The sequence below is a fragment of the Vipera berus genome (genome assembly GCF_964194415.1).
Source record: "Vipera berus genome assembly, chromosome: Z".
Taxonomy (NCBI): Eukaryota; Metazoa; Chordata; class Lepidosauria; order Squamata; family Viperidae; genus Vipera; species Vipera berus.
In genome coordinates, this window is record NC_138205.1 from 86572369 (window position 1) to 86588405 (window position 16037).

Genomic DNA, 16037 nt, shown 5'->3' on the forward strand with positions numbered 1-16037 from the left:
AGCTTAGCAGTAGCCTTCATTCTATGTATATGCCTGCTTATTAGGGCTTTCACACACCCCCAAGCGGCATTATTACAAAGTCAGCTTAATTGCCCCCAACAATCTGGGTCCTCATTTTACCTACCTCTGAAGGATGGAAGGCTGAGTCAACCTTGAGCCTGGTGGGATGCGAACCTGCACTAATTGCAAGCAGCTGGTGTTACTTAAGGAGGCATTAGCCCACTGCTCCACCAAGGCTCTCTTCATCATAAAACCTAATATATTTGTTATACAGACTTTCATGGATATGGTCTGGATCTAAACAAATTAAGTTAGAAAGAAATATCCAGAGGTATTTCGTGTCTTCAAAAGCCTTATATGGTTAAGTCACATTTAGATGAAGAAACTTCCTTGTTATAAATAATAAGTAACATACAGCATTAAGCTTAAGACAGAAAACCTTTATTGTATAACAAACAAAAGCTAGACAATCACTTGTCTGAGGTGGTATAGGTTGTCCTGCTTGATCTGGGGGCTGGACTAGAAGATCTCCAATGTCCCTTCCAGCTCTGTTCTGTTCTGTTCTATTCAGACTGAAATATTTTGCAGTTGTTTATTAATGCTACATTAGCTTTGAAGCAACATTTTCTTTAACATTGAATTTTAGAAAAGATAGCTAATATTATACAAACTTCTTTTTATCTTTCAAAGTTTAAGTTTAACATAAGAGTTAATAATCTCTAGTCAATATGGTATAAACACCACTATTCCTAAATAATATAAAATATCACTTCTGTTTTATAATAATATAATAAAACAATTTAAGAAAGAAACATTGTTTGAAGATACTTACTGATCCCCACCATCTCTTATTAAACAATATACCAATAGAATAAATATTGGATATTGGATAAGCATAAAAAATCATGTTAATGTTAACACATAATAAAATTATTAAGCTTGTATTATGCCATTCCCATTTGTATCTAATTCTGTACTTTGTGTTAGTAATGTTGGAAATGTTAGTAATAGACATTTTTTGCAACCAAAAAGGTGCCTTTGAACCAATACCTTTACTTGTTCATAAACTATCTTGGTTTAAGGAAATGCAGTGAGCTGACCAAATAAGCAGATAAGTATTTTTCAAGGTAGTAAAAAATGAGATTTCTTTCAATTGAGTCAATAGTCAAACAAATGGCAAATATTGATTACATATAATCTACATTTAAGATTTAGAACATTCCCTTCCTAACTTCTTATGTACAGTGAGCTGTCTGAAATTAATGGAGAAAAAGATATTGGGATCATAGTGGAGAGCATAGTGAAGATGTTAACACAGTATGCACTAGGGCAAGTTGTTAGAGATAATTAAGAGAGTAAAAAATAAAACCGCAAAGATTGGAAAATGTCCTTTTACAAATGTAAGGATGTTGGCATTCCTGTATAGTTATGCTTGCCATATAACACAACAGAACTAGAAAAGTTGTATATGAGGGCAAAGTGCACTTAAACTCTTTATATAGAAAGGACTATTGTGGGCTGAAATAGTGAAAAGACAAGGTGGAACACGATTGAGGTGAATAAAGTCACACTTAGTACGGAGAAAGTGGACAGGGAGAAAGAAGTTCTCTTAGAATGCTGGTCACCAGATCGTCTAGTGACAGCAGTGCCTGCTTAAATGCCAGCTGAAGAGAAATGTTGATAGCAAGGGGTATTTCTCTGTCTTGTAAGCACTTCAGAGGCATTGAGTTGGCTATTGTGCTTGATTAAAGTGTGCTTGGTTAAAGAACAACCCACATGGGTTCTTAATGAACTTTTTGTGTGTGGATTGCAAAATACCATTTTTAGAACATTAAAAAGGTGTCATTCTTTCAATTCAATTAAGTACTTTGTCATCTCTCTGTCATAGTATCGTTACAAAATGACTTACTTCACTGACAAGAAATATTTGCAGTAGAAATACAATTTGTTATCTTCACTAATTAATTATTCACATATCAATTGTATTATTAGCAATGTTCCTTGCAAGTAAAACTTTTCTGGACATTCTCCATTGCCATACAGTACTTCCTCAGATCAGGCTCAATTAGAAGGCTAAATCCAACAGGTTTGTCTTCCTCACTAGCCTTGGAATTTACTCCATACAAGTATTAGGGACAATGCTTATGGATGTTTTTCTCATCAGAGTAAATCAACTAACCACTGAATCTTAGTTTGTACTTGCAGATTGTTAGAATAGCTAGACTGACTAGCTTAACTAGCTTAGCAGAGTAGTGATCAGATACAGAGGCTGAGCAAATTTGTGCTGCCTCATAGAACAAAGGAATTAATATTCTTTGTCTCGATATGCATTTGTTTCCAGGGTTTATTCTGGGTTCAGCGAAATAGAATGCAGATCCCTTGCACCAATTATTTTGCAATTCTTCTTGTTTGATTTATGCTTGTGGAGGGATCTGAATAAAGCAAAACTAGTCTGAGCAAAGCTTTCATTCTTTTAGTTTATCAATTACTGATTAATATTTGAAGAGTCCAACTGAAACAAACCTAACTATTATCTTAATTTTTCTGAGAAAAATCCTGACTCCACTCTTGCTATTAGCATAGCCTTCCTTTTAAAACTCAAAGTTACTTGTGTGCCATTAATGGCAGAATATTTCTAAATTTATATAAGGTATCTTATTTTTAGAAGTTACCTTGTTTGCATATGAAAACTAGTATTTCATTATAATTTGCTTCATAACAAAATGTTAGTTATGTGGTTAACATAGTTATATTTCTAGAGATTGTCTATTACTATTTTCCCAGCTATGTCCCTGGTAACAAGATAGGAAACTAGGATGGGATTTTTTGTCATTTGACACAATCCTAAGATTCTGGAGAACAACAGGTCAATTGTTAGATTTGGTCCCTTTCCTTAAACATAGTGGTGAGGTCTATTTATTTATTTATTTATTTATTTGGACTTATATGCCGTCCTATCTCCCGAAGGACTCAGGGCGGCTAACAACAATAAAATACAAATAGGATACAAATATTAAGAGGAAATTAAACTATACCTCACCCCAACTAAAACCAATAAAACGTTAAAATCATATTAAAACCCCTTATCATCAGTCCAGGTCGGCCTGTTGGAAAAGAAGTGTCTTGAGGTCACGACGGAAGAACCGGAGGTCCGGGGCCATCCGGAGCTCCACGGGGAGCTGATTCCACAGGGCAGGTGCCCCCACAGAGAAGGTCCTCCCCCTAGGGGTCGCCAGCCGACATTGTCTGGCCAATGGCACCCTGAGGAGGCCCTCTCTGTGTGAGCGCACAGGGCGATGGGAAGTCGTTCCTGGCAGCAGACGGTCCTGCAGGTACCCCGGGCCTAAGCCATGAAGGGCTTTATAGGTAAGAACCAGCACCTTAAATCTCACCCGGAGAGCAACCGGTAACCAATGCAGCTCACGCAGGAGGGGTGTAATATGGGACTATTGGGATGCTATGGGTTTTATATCTTTTAATATTGATCTCTGTGTGAGATGGGTGGTCTCTATATTTGAAAGATACAGTACATTAAAATCTGACAGTTTTTAAACTTTTTAGCAATTGATAATTAGAATGTGAATATTCTGAATTTAGTTATCTTCCTCTGTCAAGAGAAGGCAAAATCATATTACTAATATAATTGACCAGCCTTTGAGTCTTTTTGACCAAACAAAAATACATACAAAAATATATAAAAATGCATTCATGTAATATTCCATTTGTATATCTAACATTTTACTAAATATTAAAATGTAAACTTGCAATATTAAGGAATATAAAGGCAGGGCTGGTTTAAAGAACTGAGAGGCTCAGTACAACATCAGGTTAGGAATCCTCTTTATCTGTGCATTACATTAACATTGCTGATTGATTCTGTAACAATAGATGTTAAAAGGTCAAATGGGTCAAAACTGACTTAACAATTGTCTTGCTTAAGCAACAGCAATTTTGGATTCAATTGTAGTTATTAATTGAGCACATCCTGTATCTGAATTATACTGTATATTCACAGAAGCTGAAATTCCTGAAAATAAACCTTTCTAACCCAAATAATAACTCTGAACAAAAGTCATCATTGATTGATATATTGTTAATTCAATACCAAACATATTTACTTTATGTAGAGCTGTGGTGGTGCAGTGGTTAGAATGCAGTACTGCAGGCTAACTCACTGCTCATTCCCGGAGTTTGATTGTGAGCTGCTCAAGGTTGATTCAGCCTTCCATCTTTCTGAGGTTGGTAAAATGAGGACTCAGATTATTGGGAACAATATGCTGACTTTGTAAACCACTTAGTGAGTGCTGTAAAGCACTATATAGCGGTATTGCTATTCCTATGTTTAGCCGAACTATTATGTATGTTAAATAATTATATTTGTTCAAACTGATCCAATTAGAATTAGAATTGTAATGCACTAAACTGCTGCTAACTTTGCTGAGTTTGATTTAAAAAAATTAATGAAGATTTTAAAGGTATGCTATAAGTTAGCACACCTTTATAAATAGGTGTACTAACTTCTAGAAAAAACAAATGACCAGAAATCAGATTTGACAATTTTTTTATAACATATCACTTATTCATTGGTAAAAATAATAGCTGGCATCACAGCTCAAATTTTGTAAAATTAGTAAGTAATATTAAGATAAATTAACATATACCAAGGCAATCATGTCACTAATATATTTACAAATGATATATGTATTTTTAGTTGTGTTCAAAATTCACTGACTTGATGATGATGTGGATCCACACATTCCAGAAGAAAAATAGAAAATTCTCATATATTCTCATAAAATCTAGGACAGACAGTAATTCAGTTTTGTATGTCCCTACTTTTTAAAAAAAATCCAAATGAAGATATATTGCCAACTGAATTAAATAAAAAGTCATGCAGTGACAGGTTTAGAAGTTATTTGTCTTGTCAACTGATACTTGTTCTTCATTGTTGTGTCACGTAAAACAGTTCAGAAAAAAAATTGCTTTACCAGCAAGATCTGCACACCATAGTCCATTTCATTCTCTTTTGGTTGGCAGTCTGGAAATTTATCACTAATTTCAAATATAAGCATGCCTAACAACAGTGATATAACCGTTTACATTTCATTGCATGTTGTTGCCTATGCTTGGAAATGTAAGTGAAGCATATGAAACAGATGGACATGGGTACAATTGCATTAGATCAAAATATACTTTGTTTTTAAATTATAGTATGTGTGAACTCAGCCATTACATTTTGCAAGTCATGGCTTGCAGGCATTGTAAAAGTACTGATCAACATAAGTACTATTTTTCTTTTTTCTTTTTTTGTACATTTCTTTGATGTTTGAGCAGGGTTTGTTATTATGTACACAATAGACACTATTTCAGTTCTTATGTTCAAGTCAAGAAAATTACAAGAAAACTATCTCATAAAAATTGCTGTTTTCATCAGTTTGAAATGGGAATATATTCTTGGATTCATGATTCTTGGGTACTTTTGTGGCTTGCTAAAACGCTGATGCCCAACCAGTATATCAAGAATAATAACTTAAACAAATGAGGTATAAAAGTTTATCTTACAATAGCTAGTTATTTGAATTATTTTGAACCTGATTATATGCTGAATAAAACTGATCCCCTTTATATTAAAAAGTTGCTATCAAATTTTAAGTTATAATTCATTTTTATTATATAATGTTGAATCCTCAACTGAAAATGATCAGGCAGAAGGATTTCTGCAATTGATTTAACAAGTCTGTATATTTTCTAATGATTGGGCATGTCCCTCATTCTATTCAGCTCTTCATTAAAAGTACTTTGATTTTATTAATATATTATCAAACATTAAGCAAGATTAAAATTATATGATTTATTAGAAATATTTAATGAAAGCTTTGGCAACTTATACATATGAGCATAGCAGCTTTGGCCTATGCAGTTTTCTGCATAAAAGGAAAATGAATATTTTAATAATAAAAATGCAATATAGAAAAAGATTGTATTTTAAACACTGAATATGTCACAATCATGTTAGGTGGAGTATACAGTTGTTAAGTTATTCTGGATATATCTTTTTCTGCCACTGTGCTGCTTTTAATATCCTACCTTATTGTTAGTCTTAGGTGTGAAACATTATTCCTCTACATTAAATATAAACTTCCTTAGTTTTCAAGCAATGGAAATGATTTGTTTTATAAATTGGTGAAACTGAATTGTTTTTCTGCATTTTCATAAAATAATACAATCTGTAATAGAGATTTTTAGTATAGAGATCAATTTAGATTTTTAGTATAGAGATCAATAGAGATCAATTTAGTATAGAAAGATAATTTCCCAGACTTCTGGTTTGGCATTCAATGAAATGGGTGGAAGAAGCTGGGGCTCCGACTTCTTAGCCTGATTTCATTCTGCCCGGCGACCCCAAGGAGTCAGAAAGTTGCCCTGGAGGGGCAACAGAGAAGGAAGGATGCCTCAGGAGTCCAGACCAGACGGCGGTCGATCCAGACGGACTGAAGAAACCCTCTAAAACAGGGGTGTCAAACTCAATTTCATTGAGGGCCACATCAGCATTGTGGTTGCCCTCAAGGGGCCGGGTGGGTATGGCCAGGGTGGGCATGGCCTACTGGGTGGGCATAGCTAGAGTGCGTATGGCCTACTGGGTGGGCGTGGCCAGCTCTACAACATTGGCATCAAGGGTGCCTATGGGGGCCTGGGCAGGAGTGGGACAGATCTGAGGGTCTCTGGCAGAAGGAGGGTCTCTGGGCCAGGGCCAAGGCAGAGGGGGCCGTTCCCTCACTGTTTCCAGGATGGCTTTGTGGGCCACATGAAACCACTTTGCGGGCCAAGCAAATCAAAATCTAGAAGGAGCGGTGGCGATCTTAGAAATGGAGAAAGCGGAACACTACTTAAGATTTCAAAATATTCTTGAAGACAGAGAAGAAAATATAGTAATTGGGATTATTGATCTCCTGGCAGAGGCTTTGAAAGCAGACAGAGCAGAGATGCAAGTGGAGATAGATGAAATATACTGCTCAAAAAAACAAAGGGAACACAAGATAAGACACCCTACTATGAAATACAGTACATTATGTTGTTTAAGTGTTCCCTTTATTTTTTGAGCAGTATATTTCAAATGAATTCAAGCTATGCAAGGAAATACAAACTAGAGAAATACGTAGAGAAGTGCGTGTAAGATTTATAAAGAAAACAACAAGAGATGAAATACTGGGAAAAGTTAGAGACGAACCATTATAATACAAAAATAAAGAAATTGTGATCTTAAAGCAGATACCTAAGAGAGTAAGAGATACTTGAAGACAATATCATTTCTTAACTACAAAGCTGATTGCAAAAGGCATAAATTTTAGATGGTTAATGCCAGAAGGGATTTTAATCAACTGGAATAATACAAAATACCGTTGGATTCAGTTTGGAAAGCAGAGGATTTTGATGAAAGAAATCAAACATTCTTAGATGAAGGAGTGCAACATCGACAAGAGGAGAGAACAGAACAGAAACAATGAGAAGAAGCAACTGAAGAAGTAATTATACAAACAGGAGAACAGAAAGAGAAATTTGATCAAGAGAGTGAAGAAACTGCCAGAGAACAGAGGATCATGAGATCGACTAGACCTAAATACAAATAATTGAAATGGAGAAAGAAAATGGAATTTTTTCAGTAAATATAAATGGACTAAACTCCCCATCAAAAAGAAACAAAATTTTTAGAAAACTACAGAAATTAAATATAGGTATAATTTTTTTGCAAGAGACACATATAAAAAAATAATATTATAAACTGTTGGAATACCCCAAAATTGGGAAACTTTATTATGCATCAGCACAACAGAAAAAAGAGGTGTTGCTGCATATATTAAAGAGACAATAGATTCTAAAATGTTTTGTCCAGAAGAATTGTGATGGTAGAAATATACTTACATCAAAAGCAAACATTGTTAGTAGTAATCTGTGCACCAAATAATAACCAGGAAAAATTCTATCAAAATCTCCATAGAGAAATAATAGAAATGGAGTACCAAAATATTTGTTTAGTAGGAGGCTTTAATGTGATAGTAGATGGGACAAAAGACTATAAAAGTAGTAAAACAGGAAAAACTGGAAGATTACCTAACACCTCTTTTAATATGATAGAAGAAATTGGATACAAAATGTTTGGAGGGAAATTAATCTAGGAAAATTACAATATACATTTTATTCAAACAGCCAAAAATCCTGGTCCAAAATAGATATGATCTGGATGACATCTGAACTGAGGATAAATATGCAGGAAATTGAAATAGAACCAGGTACATGGGCAGATCACAACTCTTTAAAAGTGACATGGAGAGGAATACAAAAAAAATCAAGATAGACTTTGAACCAATCTATATTAAAAGAAAGAGAATGTATAGAATTAGTAAAAAAAAAGAAATGAAGTTTTTCTTCAAAGAAAACAAAAAAGAAGACACAACATTACAAAATGTATGGGATACAGCCAAAGCATACTTTAGAGGTATAGCTATAACATACATGGCAAAAAAACCACAAACCAAATAAACAGAAAAGATAGCAATATGTACTATTAAAAGAAAAATTTGAAAAACTAGAATCAGAACTACAAATGAATCCGCAAAAGAAGATTCTGAAAAGAGAAATGGAAACAATAAAACACAAACTAAATCTGGATTCAGAAAAATTGGCACAGCAAATAAAAAGAGCAAAACTATTTTTTTTGAAAATGCAAATAAACCAGGAAGATGATTAGCTTATAAACTTAAAAAAAGAGAAGAAAATGATAACTAAGTTAGTAGATGAAAAAGGTTGCTTACAATTTAAAAATGAAGAAATAAAAAACATAATTAAAGAATATTACAAGAAACGGTATGACATAGAAGAAATTCCACAAGAGAGAATGATCCAATATTTGGAAGAAAATAACCTTCCAAAAATTTCAGAAACCTGTAAGAATATGTTAGAGGAAAAAATAGCAATGATGGAAAGAACAGAGGCTATAAGAAGACAAAAAAATGAGGAAACACCAGATGGACTACCGGCGGAGTTATATAAAGCTTTTCAAGATATACTAAGTGAACATTTGCAATGAACTTTTGTTGGAGGCCAAGCTCCCAAATACATGGATAAGAGGAAATATTACCTTAATACCAAAAGAAGACTCAGATTTGACACAGATAAAAAATTATAGACTGATATCGTTACTAAATGTGGATTATAAAATGTTTACTTCAATAATGGCAGAGAGACTGAAAAGATTCTTAACTGAATTTCTACATTCAGACCAAAATGGTTTTTTGCCAAAGAGACCAATTAAAAATAATTTAAGAGTGATAATGGATGTATTAGAATATTTTGAATTACACCCAGGGAAACAATTGGCACTAATATTTCTAAATGGCCAAAAGGCATTTGATAATGTTTCCTGGCAATTTATGATTCAGTAATTACAAATAATGGACTTTGAACAGAACTTGATAAACTTGATAAAAACAATATACCATAAACAAACAGCAAAATTGATTGTGAATGGAAACTATACCGAGAACTTTAAGATAAGAAAAGGCACAAGGCAAGGATGTCCATTATCTCCATTGTTATTTATTTTCACTCTGGAAGTTTTAAATAGAAATATTAGACAAAATATAGAAATTAAAGGACTAGAAATAAAAAGCAAAACATATAAATTGCAAGCATTTGCTGATTATTTGGTATTTATTTTAGAAGAACCTTTGGAGAGGATTCCTAAACTATTGGGAAAGATAGAACAATTTGGAGAAATGGCAGGACTGAAAAGAAACGGTATCAATCTAACATGGTGGGCTCATTTACAAATGCAATCTAGATGTGATAAAGATGTATGGATTTTACAAGGAAGAAACTGTGTTTGATAAGACATTAACTTCTGATGAAAAACTAAGAAAAAGTATAATTTTTTTATTATACGTTTTATTAATTTTATATTATTTACATTCAAATATTTGTGAAGCAATACGGTGGTTGGGTAATCAAAAGTAAACAATATCAAATAACAAGTTATTTGTACATAGCTCAGGTTACATCAACAAAAATTCCCTCTCCACTTCCCTTAGTTATTATAAAGTCAAATTAGTCAAATTAATACGTTTCTAATTGTGACCTAGTCAATTAAAAGAATTTTCAATATATTTTCACTAATACATATCAATATCCTGTTTTTAGGTTTTACCCAATTGCAATGAAGTAATCTAAGGTAGCCTATACTAAATGAAAGAAAGCTTACTTTGGGGTGACCCACATTTCCCTCTTTCAAAAAAGCAATTATCCTGTCTACAAAACTTACATTATTCATTTCAAAACATTCTTATTTTTTACCAATATCATCTATTTATTATCTTAACAATTCACCACTTATATCAAAATATCTTATATCTTTCCAAATTTTATAATATATATCGATTCTAATAACTTTCTTTTAAAAATTAAATACAAAATGAGTTTCTATCTATATCATTACAAGTAATATATTCTATGTCATCTTAACCGTACATCAATTGTTAAAATACTATCTTTTGATATATCATTCCAAATTCTATAATATAGTTCAGAATTATATTCTAAAAGTTTAATTTTGTTTTCCCTTACAGATCTAAAACCTAAATGTAAAATCAGTTATATTTTTTAGAGATTCCCCTTAATCTATTAAAAGATATTTTATACTCTATCTTTAGGAATCCCAAAAAAGGAACAAGTTCAGTTTTTTTAAATCTAACTCTTGCCTTCCTTTTGTGCCAATCAGGCTTCCCTTTTGGCATCTTTAAATTCTCAAATGTATCTCCCTTTCTTTCTATACCCCTTATTTGAATCCAGGGAGTGTATCCCAATGTCAGTTTTCCAAAGAAAGTGTCCCCTTTGTAACCACTGAAGTTTTGCTTTAATAGTTCACCTTTTGATGATTGATGTAATATAGTTGTCATTAGATCAGTCGTCTTTTTCTTCTTCCAATTCCATCTGGATTAGATAGAAAGTAGTAGCTGGTGTTATGGTTGTCTTTTGATTAGCTAAATTCTCAACAAAGTGTATTTGAAGGCCTTTAGTGTCTTCACTCTTAGTATTGCTTTCTTCAGGTGTTATTGCTTTTTGAGTTGTAAGTTTTGTAATTGACATTGAAATTTGGACTTTAAGGTTCTCTGTAGGTTACATTTGTTGTTCTTTGAAATCTCCTATTTTATTGTTAGTTTCCACTTCTTCTATTTCCTTTTGGATTGTCATTTCCTCATTTAAAGTCAGTGTTTGATTTGGTGGCTTTAAGTTGTCAGATTTTTCTTGCAGTTTGGCTTTAATTTGCTCTGTCATTGCCAAAATCGTGTCCAGTATCAGTTTATAATCAAGGGTGGGATATATTCATCCATTTCATTGTTTGCAGCTAAATCTTCCATGGAGGCTATTTTAATAAAAGTCAATGATTATCCACCTCCAAAAGAGTTGTTTTCAGTGCCAGGTGTTCCCACACTTATCTTTAAAAGTAATGTCAAGGACAGCTCTATTATTCAGTCAGCTCTCACAACAGGAAAAAGATTTACTTGCTGTACCAAGTTTCGCCACAAGATGTCATCAATAACATATAGCCGTAGTGGCGAACCTTTTTGAGACCGAGTGCCCAAACTGCAACCCAAACCCCACTTATTTATTGTCAAGTGCCGGATGGGCGTGGCCCACTGGGTGGGTGTGGCTGGCATGGGCGTGGTCTACTGGGTGGGCATGGCCAGCTCAACATCACTAGCGTCAGGGGCACTTGCTCGGAGCTGGGCAGGACTTATGACAGGGAGAAAGGGAAAAAAAGCATGTGATTTACTTAGGAGAAAGAAAAAGAAAAGGGATAACTAGTTAGAGGAATGCTGAATGGAAATAGGGGGTGGAAATTCTGTGTAGTCTTTCAAACAATTCTTTCTGCCCTTTTTGCTATTTGTTACTTATGGGCTTTCTGCCTTAAAAGAAGGTGGGTATGGTGGGTTGAGAAATAACATAAGCATTACCACAAACATTTTTTGGCATGAATGGATGTGGAGTCGTATAACAACAACAATTCATGCATTTACCTTTACTTTCTTTACGAGGCTATTTGCTTTCGATCTCTTCTACGGCTTTTTGCTAAGCAATGGGAAGTTCCCAGTCTGGAAGGGGATCCTGCTTTCATGCCTTTCAGCCCTGCATAAATCTCTCAGAAGCTTTAGCGGCAAAACACACTGACTCAGATGCTGCCTCCATTCATGTGAACTTTCTGTGGAATCTTTTAACCATTTTTACAACGTTTCCATCTCCTTTGCTAGTTGCTATTTCTTTCTTTTCGCTTGTGGACTTTCTGCCTTAAAAGATTGAGGGAGGGCAGGAAGGAAAAGGGGGTGCGGTTTCTTTCAATTTAATTTTTGCTTGGTTACAATATTGAACTGCTTTTCTTAAAAAAAAGAGGGGAAATGGGCTGTTTGAACTTGCAGTATGATTTGGGACATTGAAGATCAGTGTGCTAAAATTCTTACATTGCAAACTAAAGTACAATATTAAGGAAACACACTTAATAGAACATGGCATTTTTGTTGCTTTAAAGTAACAGCTTAAAATATACTAAATGGAAAATGTCAAGCTGCTTTAATATTAGGTAGGCAGCTAGCAGTTGAATATCAGCCAAAACTGCAAGGATAGGAAGTACAGAAATAAAGTTAAAATGCTTGTCCTATGGTACCAGGAACTGGGTCATGGTTCACACATGGCAGCAGAGAAACTTAGAAAAAGGGAAGTAAACTTGTAAAGTAAGGGAAAAAATCTGTTATTCTGTGTCTATTTTGTTTGTATCTGTGAGGTTTATGAGACTGTCAGCTTCTCTACAAGAAATCCACATGTCGAAGGATGCAATGCTGGACTACTGCAAAGTTTTCATCAATGCTTTCATGGACTGTCATTCACGGGAGACCAGTGCAAGTCATGCCAGTGGCAAGCAGCCCTGCTCCTGTCACAATATTTTCCCCTCCCTCTCCTTCTACCTTCTTCCCCTTTCCCTGTTCCCGCCTATAAAGATTTTGTTTGAGATATTTCAGCTTCCCTGAGGACTGCTCCACCCAAGGAACCACTACATCTTTGTTATGCCTTGAAGATTGGTGATCAGGTTCTGACTAAAGTATTTTAGCAAGAATTGTTTAGCTCCTCGTTGAAAAGGACCATTCCAGATTCTATTGACCACCAACATTGCTGTGAAGTATCAAGATCGGGCTTCCTGGATGCATGTTTTGCACTGCAAGAAAGTACCACCCCCAGGCGAGGAAGATATCAAGCCCCAATCACCTGACTGCATCTAGGCAAAGATTGAAGCTTTGCCCAAAAGGAGAGCAAGTGCTAGTAACCTCTGCTCCCCACCAGCATGCAATCTCCAGCCCAGACAGCACCAACACCAAGTGAACTCTAATTTGCCATCCTCAGATGATTGAAAAACTTCATACCATCTTGTCCAACACAATGGAAGTCCACAGGCCCATGAAGGAAATGATCTGCATCAGGAAATACCTCATGCCTGCTCTATGGACTGTAGTTGTGTTGTTGTTTATTGGCATTTGTATTTTCTTATTGCAGGGACGCGGTGGCTCAGTGGGTTAGGATGCTGAGCTTGTCGATCAGAAGGTCGGCAATTTGGCGGGTCGAATCCCGAGTGCTGCATAACAGAGTGAGCGCCTGTTACTCATCCCAGCTTCTGCCAACCTAGCAGTTCGAAAGCGCACGTAAAAATGCAAGTAGAAAAATAGAGACCACTACAGTGGGAAGGTAACAGTGTTCCGTGCGCCTTTGGCGTCTGGTCATGCTGGCCACATGACCACAGAGATGTCCTTGGACAAGCACTGGCTCTTCGGCTTTGAAATGGAGATGAGCACCGGCCCCTAGAGTCGGAAACGACTAGCACACATGTGCGGGGGAACCTTTACCTTTTACCTTATTTTCTTATTATGAGTCTTAAACCTACTGAGGTTGTATGTGTTTCCCAATGAAATACTTTCTTTACATACCCCTCTGGAGCTATTGAAGACCCTTTACCCCAGAATCCCTCTAATCTTATCTTTTTGCTTATGTTTTGTGTTATCCTTACGGACAAGAAGTAGGGACTGTGGGAGATGAAAATATAGCCTCCTCCTCATATAACAAGATGAGGCTGGAGCAAACCTATGATAGGCCCCACAGTATTGATTTAAAACAAAACTTTGACTTGAACTTTATACTGTTTCACAATACAAACATACTATTTGTAATCTGTGCAATATGAAATTGCAAAGTAGATAGGTTTATGTATATTTGGAACATGAGCATTATAACCATGGGAGAAATAGGGAACTGAAAGTAGCTGATGGATGTGGGCTGCAATGTACATGGGTATATGTGGAAAGTTATGTTCAGCAGAAAGTATATGTGGAAAGTAGGTGAGCAGAGGGTAAGAGGTCAGCAAAAGTCAGCAGAAGTCAGCAAAAGTCAGCAGACCGTCTGACTACAGTCTTAGAACAAGAAAAGGTATAAAAGGTTGGGACTGGACCTGATTGATTTGCCATTGGCCTATAGCTGTCCTGTTGGAATTTGCTATAACCATTTGGTCCTCATTGCAATGGGTTATTAATGTATGTGATGATGTGTTATTTTGCTTGCTATGTTCCAAATTATTAGAAAAAATAAACCTCTGAATCTTAAAGTAAGAATTATTGGTTTGTGTTGCTGTCTCTTGTCTTTTCCATTGGGTTTTTTCCACGACAGGTATAATGCCAGAAAAGACTAACAAATAAAGTATATATTTGATTTTGCATGTCACAAAAGCGGCAATAATTATATTTGCACAATACTGGAAAAATGAAGGAATACCATCAGATGAAGAAATAATAAAAAAATACTAGAATGTGCAGAGAAGGGTAGACTGACTATGAGACTGAAAGAAAAAGAAGAAACGGAATATTATCAGATTTGGGACTTATTTTATTGATGGCTAGAGGAATGAATAACGGATTAGGAATTAAATATGTATTAGCTAATGTAATCTCAGACAGCATGTTTGTTGATAAATTGTTACTGAATGTAGGGGGGAAAAACCAATAAAAACTTTTACAAAAAAAAAGATAATTTCCCAACATCAATTTATGTTAACATAGTGGAATCTAGCATGAAATTAGTAAATTCTAGAAGCTATAAGTTCTTGTGTTATAACTGTCAGACTAAGCTGCATTTTTTTGTTATAAACTATATAAAACTTGTAATCCTGAAAATATAATTGAAGCTTGAGTACATAATTTTGTGTGTGAAATCCTAATTTGCTAAAAGAGTTCTAATAAATCAAACCTTAAATTTTAAGTTTGCTTAGGAAAAAGAAAACCTTAGAAGGAAGTTTTATAGAAAAGTATATTTGATTAATGTAGAATATTTGTGCAGCTTTTATAAACTACCTATCTCAGCATGTATAAAGGCAGAACTTAGAAACAAGAAAACATATGTAGCACGATCCCAAGATATTTGCCCAATTCCTTTTTAATGAGATTTGTTTTCTGTTATGTAACCAAGTAATTTGCTGCTTTTGTTTGTGTTGGGGCAGCTGGAAAGTATAGATGGTCTGTACAAACTATGCTCTTTAGGTATTATTTTCTAACTGTTCATTTTGTTCTCCGTGCAAATGGATGGGGACAGCTTGGCCCTTCCTCATTTGTCAATAAGTTAAATACAATATGGTTTTTAGATTTTTGTTTTGGAATTAGGTGAACTATTTTGGAAAAAATAATGGGAGTTATGAGATGTAATTTAGGGAAAGCACCTACATAATAATCTACTTAACTAAAACATTCTATTTAAATACAGGTAGTTCTCAACTTATGTTCATTGAATGGCCCTGAAAATTGAGTTATGACCATTTTTAACCTTTGGCAGCATCCCCAGTCATATGATCAAAATTCAGATGCTTGGCAACTGACTCATATTTATGAGTGTCAAGTGTCCCTGGATTATGAGATCACTTTTCACATCTTTCTGGCAATGTTAAGTCAATGGGGGAAGCC